Source organism: Mus musculus, chromosome 1 (assembly GCF_000001635.26).
Source record: "Mus musculus strain C57BL/6J chromosome 1, GRCm38.p6 C57BL/6J".
NCBI classification, from domain to species: Eukaryota; Metazoa; Chordata; class Mammalia; order Rodentia; family Muridae; genus Mus; species Mus musculus.
The window spans coordinates 191,784,322-191,793,701 of NC_000067.6; the positions used below are offsets into that span (position 1 = coordinate 191,784,322).

The 9,380-nt window shown below is 48.3% G+C and overlaps 1 pseudogene; it reads right to left on the bottom strand.

Moving 5' to 3' along the window:
• Window positions 1-6,661: 6,661 nt before the first annotated feature.
• Gm20203 lies at window positions 6,662-6,993 on the bottom strand (annotated as a pseudogene).
• Between the last annotated feature and the right edge of the window lie 2,387 nt (window positions 6,994-9,380).

Consider the following 9,380-nt stretch of genomic DNA (forward strand, 5'->3'; position numbering starts at 1 on the left):
AGGATGCACAGATACAAACACACATGGAGATGGGGAGGAAGCTGGCTGGCCAACAGAGCTGAGTGGGCCCCTTTCATAGTCAGAGAAACAGTCTTCGGTGGGTGCAATTGAGCCAGTGTACAAGAAAGAAACTGGTAGCCAAGGAGCCAGAAGGAAGCATCTGCTCCTCTGGGACTGGAGTTACAAACAGTTGTAAGTTGTCGTGTGGGTGCTGGGAATTGAACTTGGGTCCTCTGGAAGAGAAGACAGTACTTTCCGGGGAGAGGGGGTGGCAGGGCAGGGGGTGACATTCAAGACAGGGTTTCTCTGTAGCTATGTGGATCCTGGTACTGGCTCTATAGACCAGGCTGGCCTTGAACTCAGAGGGTCACCTGCCTCTGGGATTAAAGGCGGATGCTACAATGCTGGGCTTAACCACTGAGCCCGCCGCTGCAGCCCACCTGGTGTTATTGAGGAAATGTGGAACTGCGTGAGAGGGCGTGAAGGTACCAATTAGTGGTTTATGTTCCTTTGTTTCGCTTTGGTACAAAACTATCAAGTCTTAGCAGTTTTCTACCAGTTGATACTCTATCAGAACCAGCTGGTGGTCAGTTGAGGGTAAAGAAAATAAGTACCCAAAAGGGGAGCAATCTGAAGAACTAGGGTGCTGAGAAGAGGAACGCAAGCTATTAAAGAGAAGAGCAGGCACTGCTGTCCACTGCAGGTGTGCACACTCCAGACACACAAACTGCCAGGAAACTGACTAGAAAGTTAACTTCCTTTCATATCTGCCTACCTGCATTTCTGATGACTGTCCCCTGAAGAGGAGAAAGGCATACATACCTAAGTCACTCGGAATCTCCCTCCAGAGGCCCAACAAGGAGACGATTCAGTGTCGATGACTCAAGCCCTTCCTGTAACCAAGGCTCCCACAATCCACAATACAGCTTTTTGTCTGCCCTGGTGTGTACATGTTCCAGTGAGGACAAAGGGTGACACTCGTTTTGGGCCTGTCTTGGATACGTTGAATGCTGATGTGGGACAATGGGCAACGGCAGCTCGGCTTCAAAAAGCACAAATAGCCAGCACTGCTTTGTGGAATGCAGCCCAGGTGCAGCACTTCACCACCCTTCCCATGCGGAACCTGTGCCGGGGGGCGGGGCGGGGGGAGGGAAGGAGAAAGCAAGAACATTAATTATGTCTAGGAGAGTTCTCACACTTGACAAATTTGCCAGCAGTATCACTTGAAAATGCTTTGAGTTGCCAAATACTTAAAGGATGGTTAAATTTATGGAACTGCCGCTCATTCGTGTAAGTCATGTTAATCAGATGGACAGCTGGCTAGAAGGTTTTGGCTCATACCTAGCATGCACAGGGTTCCATCCTCAGGACTGCAGAGATAAGAAGATTGGTCTCCCAAACACTGCGAGGCACTCTGCAGTCCCCACCCTTGGAACAGTGGATGAACAGGTGACTTGGGAGACCAACCTAGGCTACAGAGTAAGATTCAGCAGTCTCTGCATGGCTCAGTGGCCTTTGGGGTTTCAGAGTTAGGGGGAACCTTGGCATTTCCTTCTTTGGGGTGATGGGTTTCTTTGTGCAATGTCACCCCACCAACAGTACAGTTGGACAGCTGCTTTGAGAACTGAGGACTAACTTGTTCTCAATCCCCAAGTCAGAAGGTGGCATGATGTTGTTGCAGAAGACCCAAGTTAATTCCCAGTTAATTCCTTGTTGGCCTGAATCTCCAGGGCCAGGGATCCTATATGCTCCTCTGAACCCAGCTGCACCACACTCCTACACAGATGCAAATACATGATTTTGAATAGTCTCTCCCTAAAGAATGTCAAGGAATGATAGTATTAGAGATATTGTACCCGAGGCACAGAGAGTGGGTGTGCTTTGTATTGGAAGAAAGCTAACGAGCATGACCATGCTGCTGACCCTACACAACCTGTTGTAATGCCCCCAGACAGCGGCAGGAATGAGCTTTGAGGTCACAAAAACAATTAGGAGCTCAAGGCGGCAAGAGCATAGAGGAAACCGGATTGGCCAGACAGAAGACATTACATACTCTTAATAGAGACCTATTTTTGCTTCTGAGACGTGATGTCACCTGTGTGGTAAGGACCTTGAACTCATTATCAGAAGGGAGAGAAATATTTCTGGTGTTTGCAAGCTGTTCTCCAGCCATGGTCCTCTCTGCATAGTTCTTATAATGGTAGCCATGGCACCTAAAGCTGCTAAAACTTCAGAGAGGTCAGCGTAGTCCTGAAAAGCTCTCTCCTGTCTTGTGGCACAAGTCCTTGAGGTCATCTTGAAACCTGACACTAAACTGTTAAGTACTGCGCTGGGTGCTCAATTCTAAGGAACTGGGGAAGCACAGGAGGTAGCCAGTGCAGGGCTGGGTCTTACAGATCCTTACTTGGGGATCAGTGTAGACTACAAAAGGAACTGGAGGGTGCCTGGGACAGCAGGTGTAAGAGCTGGCATTTCTAGCCGCTCTCACAAGTTGGAATAGGTGTAGAGCCCGTGCTTTGGTTGAGCCTGTTTCCTCCAGTGTGGGTCTAGGGCAAACACCACATGGTTCCTGAAGCTTCTGTGCCCTTTCCTTGCCTGGCCTTTTTCACAGCCAACTCCATCCTTTTCCCTCCTGTGACTGACGTTGCAGGCTGGCTGTTTGAAGCAGTTGTTTTGTGTGTATTCTGCATGCGTCTGCATCTATTTCCTTGGGCAGTTGTGGAGAGGAGCTCTGGGACCCAGATTGGTTCTTCCTCCTTTGAGTAGATGTCTATACACGCATGGAAAATCCACTTTGGCTCCTACCATCTTAGAACCATCATTGAGAGTGAAGTACATCTGAGAGAAAGGCACTCCACTGTCCGCAGCTTCATGGCAGAGAAGATGTTAGTGCAGGGAAGCGCAGTGAAGACTTCAGCTGAGGTGAGCAGTCCAGGGCAGCTACAAGGAGAAGGCTGCTCAGGCAGGTCTGGTGGTTTCCTTGGAGAATACCCACCAGGCTGCACAGAGGGAGCACAGGGAGACCCCTGGAATCTTGAAAGGGCTTAGGGAGCCTCAGAACTCGTCACAAAAGTGGAGTCCATGGAGACAGGCACTCTCTTGTCACTGGAAGAGGTCACACGAAAGCTGAGCTAGATGGTGCCAGGGTGAGCATGGGTGGGAGACTCCAGATGGGGAGGGTGGGAAGAGATGGCCCTTTCCCCTCCCCCTCCCCCTCCCCTACGTTCCCTTGTCACAGGGAGTCTGATCAAAGCCTCCACTGTCCTGGCTTTTCTGTTGATCTCAGAGGAGGGAGGAGCAGTGAGCTCAGCCTAACCCTAGCACAGACTCTGTAGAAACCTCTCACAGCGTAACTCACCAGAAACAAGCATCATGGTGGGACCCAGTGCAAAGTGAAATTGCCAAGGTCCTGCTTCACATCACTGGGAATTGTGTCAATGTTCAGAACACCAAGTAAAGGGCAGGTCACACTCTAAAAAATGTCAGCATCGAGAGTGAAATGGGCACAGGGCCCCATCACTAACCCAGAAGCTATCTGCAATTGCTGCCTGCTAGCAAAGGGGAAATCAGTTTTCTCCAAAGATCGTGTCAGTGGTTGTGTCAGCCACGCTGCAGGGCAGGCCTCTGTCCAGAAGTAAGCAGTTGGCCACCCAGCACAAAACAAATTCCATGTTGTTGGGTTTTAGTTTTTTGTTTTATTTTGTTTTGTTTTGGTCTTATTGGGGTTTTTGTTTTGATTATTTATTTATTTGAGAAAGAGAACATGGGATTGGCTAGTAGGAAGATCAAGAGGATCTGGGAAAAGTTGGGGGAGATGAAACCATGATCAAAATATATTGTATGAAAAAATTAAAAAGAATAAGATAGATAGATAGATAGATAGATAGATAGGTAGATAGCTAGATAGATATGACCCTGTCACAAGGGTCACCAAGGAGAAAATGAGGAAGGGAGAGAAGCCAGGTCCCTGGGGGAGGAGTCAGACTGCTGATGTGGGGAGCCCAAGCTGAGGAGGAGATGAGATCTGTTTTCTCTCTGGAAGACTGGGGCTGTTAGGGGTGGCCCACCTGCCTTCTCGGTTCCCAGGGGTTCATCTAAGTGGGAATGTGCATACACAAGGGTGAGTTTGCTGGGCAGGGGTAACATGAGATACTCATTAGAAAAATGAGCTTTCTCACTGGGCTTGACACCAACTGCCCGTCCACCAGGCCCAGTGTAGGCTTGGATCTAAGTGAAATGTTTCCTAGGTCATCTGAGAGCCAGAGAATACTTATTCGGGTGCCATGGTAGGGAAGAGGGCCCAGAGTCTGCATACTGGAAAATCCATCCATACAGTAACAATATGGACAGGTGGGCCTGTGAGAGGAGACAGGATCAGAAGGGCACTGCCCTTGAAAGGGGTGATGCTTGGTCACAGGGGTCAGTCAGCAGGGGAGTGGGTTCCTAAAAAAAGGCTGGGCCTCCTTTCCTCCTGCTCTACTGTGTTCTTGTTAGGACAATGCCTTGCTGTAGCAGAAGCTAGCCTAGAACTCACTATGGTGCCTAGGTTGGCCTTGAGCTGTGGAGGAGGAGCCCTATACCCCCAGCCCTGTTGTAGAAATCTGATGGAAACCCAGCTTCTCCGAGTAATCTGCCACCTCCAAGACTAGGTTTGAGCATTAACCACTCAAGCTTTGTGGTACCTGGTTCATGTTCCCAACTAGATTATTTCTCTAATGTAAGAGATCTTGGATACTGAGGTGGTAGTGTAGTGAGGACAAAGCTGAGTCAGGTCCAAGGACTTGGACTAGAGAGGTCGGACTTCCAGAGTCTGTTGTGATCGTCTTAGACAGTGGAGGAGGAGGCAGGAGCAGGACAGTAGAGTAAGGTCCTACAGCACTATCAGTAACCATGTACAGGAAGCCAGGAAAGGACACCCTGACTGTGAACACTTGACCTTTGACTCAGGCTCAACCACTAACAGCTGTACTTGCTCCAAAAGTGCAGAAGAACATACAGAACCAGCACACAGAACACTCCCAGATGCTCTGGTCAGTGCTCTGCACAGGGGCAAGTGCCCAACACACAGTAGCGACGGTAGATATGGAGTGCCACAGACTGGACTCAGTCGGCCCCTCAACCCGCAGGAGAATCAGGGTCCCAGTATTCAGGTGGGCAAGGAGTTGGCAGGGTGACAGACTCGAACACACGGGAGTGTTGATCTGAATGTAATTTCTCAAAGTATCAGATTTATATTACAGAAGAAAACAAGAAAGTTAGGCGACACATTAGGTCATCCAAGGTACACTGAGGTTACCTGATGTGAAATGACTCTTTACACAAAACAGAGAAATGCATACACAAAAGCTGACAGGAACCAGGCAGTGTTTACAACTGGGATTTAAAAAAAACAGTGTTTATAACTGGGATCAAAAGCAGCCCCACCTAAGGTCATCTTAATCTTAGAAGCCAGGGGCAAGGGCTTTATGCCCTTGCCATATTTAATCCACCTTCTTCCTAGGCCATTGTAAATTCCTGTGTATGGGAGTGACTCAGCTGTTATTCTAAGTATTTACTCTAGTTCCTTCTTAGACTGCAACCTTCCTTCTTCCTAGGCCATTGTAAATTCCTGCACATGGGAGTGACTTGGCTATTATTCTAAGTGATTTTGTGGGGGGCTTTCTTCTACTAAGTAATGTAGTCTGCCATATATAACTATAATGAGAATTCCAAGTTTACTTTGTTGAACTAGCCCTGAGATTTCTAGCTCTTACCCAGTAAACTGCAATGTCTGATTTCTTTCACTATCTACGCTGGAGGCATTTCGTCTGAATGAGTAGCATTCTTACTAAAATCAAAGCCTAAGGTTGGCTCAACAATGTCCTAGGATATTGGAACACAGGTGGAGGCTAATCTAACTTAGACATATGTCAAAATCAATCCTTAGAGGCTCTTATAATAAAACAATATTGAAGGAAAGCACACAGATCCGTTCACCGACTGACATAGGGACAAGTTTGGAGCATTCATGCTACAAGATGCCAAGACTCCAGGAGACTAAGTTTCCATGAAACTTTTTGCCTCAGGACTGCATCCAAGCTTTTTGGGCTTGCCACACAGACTTCACTGGAGTGGCTGTGGCAATGGAATTCTTGTTAACGTTCAGCAGTGTGCTCAGTGGGGACCTCAGAGCTTCAGGGCACACATGCACAGCACAGGGTGACTCTCACACTGTGATTTTGCTGGTTAAAATGCCTCTCCAGGAACCCCATGTGGAGGGGCGGAGCCTAACATTCCTAAATTCAATAACAAAATCAGGACTAGTAGATCCTGGCAGCCTACACAAGGTTAGTTCCATGTGATCGCTATGCTGCTGATAATGACATCCCATGACTCTGAATATTTCTTTTTCTTCTTAGCAAAATATTTTATTTGGTTTCTATTTAAAATGTAATGTAAAAAAATTATAAGCTGGACTATTTGATGATATGGGAGCAAGGAGAAACCAAGTCAAAGAGTGACATCCATTTAAAATACATCAAAAGGCCCAATTAGAAAGATTCCAGTGTTCTGAATTGAGATGCATCCATCACATCTCAGTTGCCAAAGATTTGGAAAGACTGGGGCTGAGGGGGCGTGTGCTGAGCAGCTGCTTCAGCCGGAACCCTCACCATCCAGCTTGTTAGAAAGTGTCCATGGCTCTCCTCCTGGTAATGTCTCTCTTAATTTGCTTACAGAGCAAGCAAGACAAGATGGTGGCCATGTAGTCATCACAAGTAGATCCAGGAATACTGCATCGGGTTCCGTAGAGTCCTCACTGCCACCGTTATCCCACACAAATAATTCATTCATGTCAGCTGCCACTTGACATCTAAGACAAGTGGAACAAAAGGTCCCACAGAGGCAGACTCCGTAGACACTGAAGCAATCACACAGGGTGGTCTGCCAGTTGGAATTTTTGAGAGCACGAACAAATCCAGGTTGACTCACAATGACCGTTGGTGCCTGAGCCATCTTCAGTGCAAGGTCTCAAAAGACCAGGTAGTTCAAAAGGTTTGGGCAGAACGGGTCCTGTGATCTGGGGTTGAGTCTTACTACAAATGGGGGGCCGCCATAACCAATTGTTCCCAATAGGACTACTTCAAACAACAGAAATGCGTTAGCATTAACACAATTTGGGATTACCAGATGTCTTAAATCATGTTAGCAAGGCCAGTCCTGTCCCTGCTTCTGGTGACTCAGAGAGGCCTTGGCATGTCCTTCCATCTCTGCTCCACCTGAGTTAGCTTTCTCCCCATAGCCACAGCCTCTCTCCTTAGGACATCGCTCATTAGATTAAGAGCCCTGAACTCAGGATGGCTCCATCTCAAGATCCTGGGAGAATTTTGCCTTCTGAGGCAACGAACTGGGGTGACATGAGTCCAGGGCTGTCCATAGCTACACTGCTCTCACAGAACACTGAGGAAGCTCTGAGGCTAGAGGAGAACATGGATCACACAGAGTAAGAGGCCGCAGAGAGAAAGGTGAGAATGGCGAATCCAAATGCCAAGTGTGAGCCCAAGGATGGCTCCCCCGTGTTATGGAGACTTGTAGTTCTCTGGGTTGTTTAACCTGGTCTGAGCTGAGTGTCTCTCATTTACAAGAGAGCCCAGGCTGAGGATTAACTTATTTATTTAGTGGATTACTCGCTTAGAATGCATGACGCCCTGGATTTGATTCCCAGTGCCGTATAAACCAACTGTGGTGTCACAAGCCTGCAGGCCCAGCACTTGGGAGGTGGAGGCAGGAGGACCAGAAGGTCAAAAATATCTTCAGCTACCCAATGAGTTCAAGGCTAGCCTGGGCTATTCTGAGAAAATATACATACATACATACATACATACATACATACATACATACATACCTATGTACATGAATGAGTTCATCCTAGCTAGTCAGCTTTAACTGCCAAATTGACAGAACCTAGAATTTATCTAGGAAGAGAATTTCAATCAAGGAATTGCCTCTCATAATGGCCCGTGGGCACGTCTGGAGGCAGGGATTGTTCACTGGGTAGAATGGCCCAGTCTTCTGTGGGTAGCACCATCCCGCAAGCAGATGGTCCTAAACCGTATGAGAAAGCTAGATGAGCATACACCTGAGTGCCAGCCAGCAGCTGCTCCACAGTTCCTGTTGTGTCACTTTGTGACGGGAGTTTTCTCGGGGAGAGGCAAATGGTGTGTGGAATAGCAAGCAGGCTTGTCTGGCTTTAGGTTCCTTCTTGAGTTTCTGCCTTGGCTTCCCTCTACGAAGGACAGTACTGTGGACGTGTAACCCAAATAAACCCTTTCTTTCCCAAAGTTGCTTGCTGTCCCGTTGCCCCAAATCCCAGCTGCTTTCTTGCCCCCAGAATCCTGTTTACCCTCTAACACCCAGTTCCAGGCCAAAGCCTCCAGAGAACCTTCCATCACCAGAACTTCCAGTTTGATGTTTTTTTCTTGGTTCCATGCACACTGGGCACATCTCTGCTGTGTCCTGTAGCAGTCATGCCAGAAACTATTGGTCTGTATCCCTTATGATCCAGAGGTGAGCTCCTACCTCCTTTCCCCCTGCTGTGCAGTGGCAGTCTCAGTACAGAGAAGGTGTGTGCCAACAAGCAATGGGCTTGCAGTTTGGCTCTGCTGGGGCAAACTGTAGACAAGACCAGAGACCTTGTGGAGAACGGGGTGCCCCAGCTTCACTGCTCCAGCTAGTGGGATGGAAGTCTACACAGGCCTCCACAGCCGCAGTTCCCAGACATCTTTTGCTTGCTTATTTTCCAGCTCCCCTCAGTGGAACTCACTGTTGGCTTACTTGGCACCCTGGGCCATTTGGCCTTCAGTTAGGCCCAGTCTCCCAGGTGCTGGCCAGAGTCCAAGGTAATCCTTGAGATCACTCTGAGTGTTGTTGGTAAACGACCCAGGAGATTAGGTTACTGCTGGATAATGTTCACTGCCTTTGTTCAGATCCACGTGATGTTGCAGGAGGAGGGACATGGGGTATGAATTATTGAGGAAATCTCGGGTTCTCACCGATTCCCTGGTGATGCTGATATGCCCCGAAACCCGAGAGGAGTGACCCTTGGGTGCTACAGCTAGGATTGAGTACGAGTCAGAGCCAGCCACGGATTGAGACCCAGAGTCTAGAAGTTCATCACAGCCCCATGTGGGAAGCCCTGAGCAGATAGGAGTTCCTAAAAGATCTGCAGAGAGGAAGGAATGGCCCACGGACAGAAACCCAGCTGAAAATCACTCTAGCTTCGGGTGCTGTGAAGACTAAGAGAAAACAAGCCTGACTCCTCCTGGAAGAGCTCAGGGGAGGCATGGTCACCCCTAAAAAGATACTCAGTTCATTGTGGGAGGCCTGATAACAAACAAGGTCCA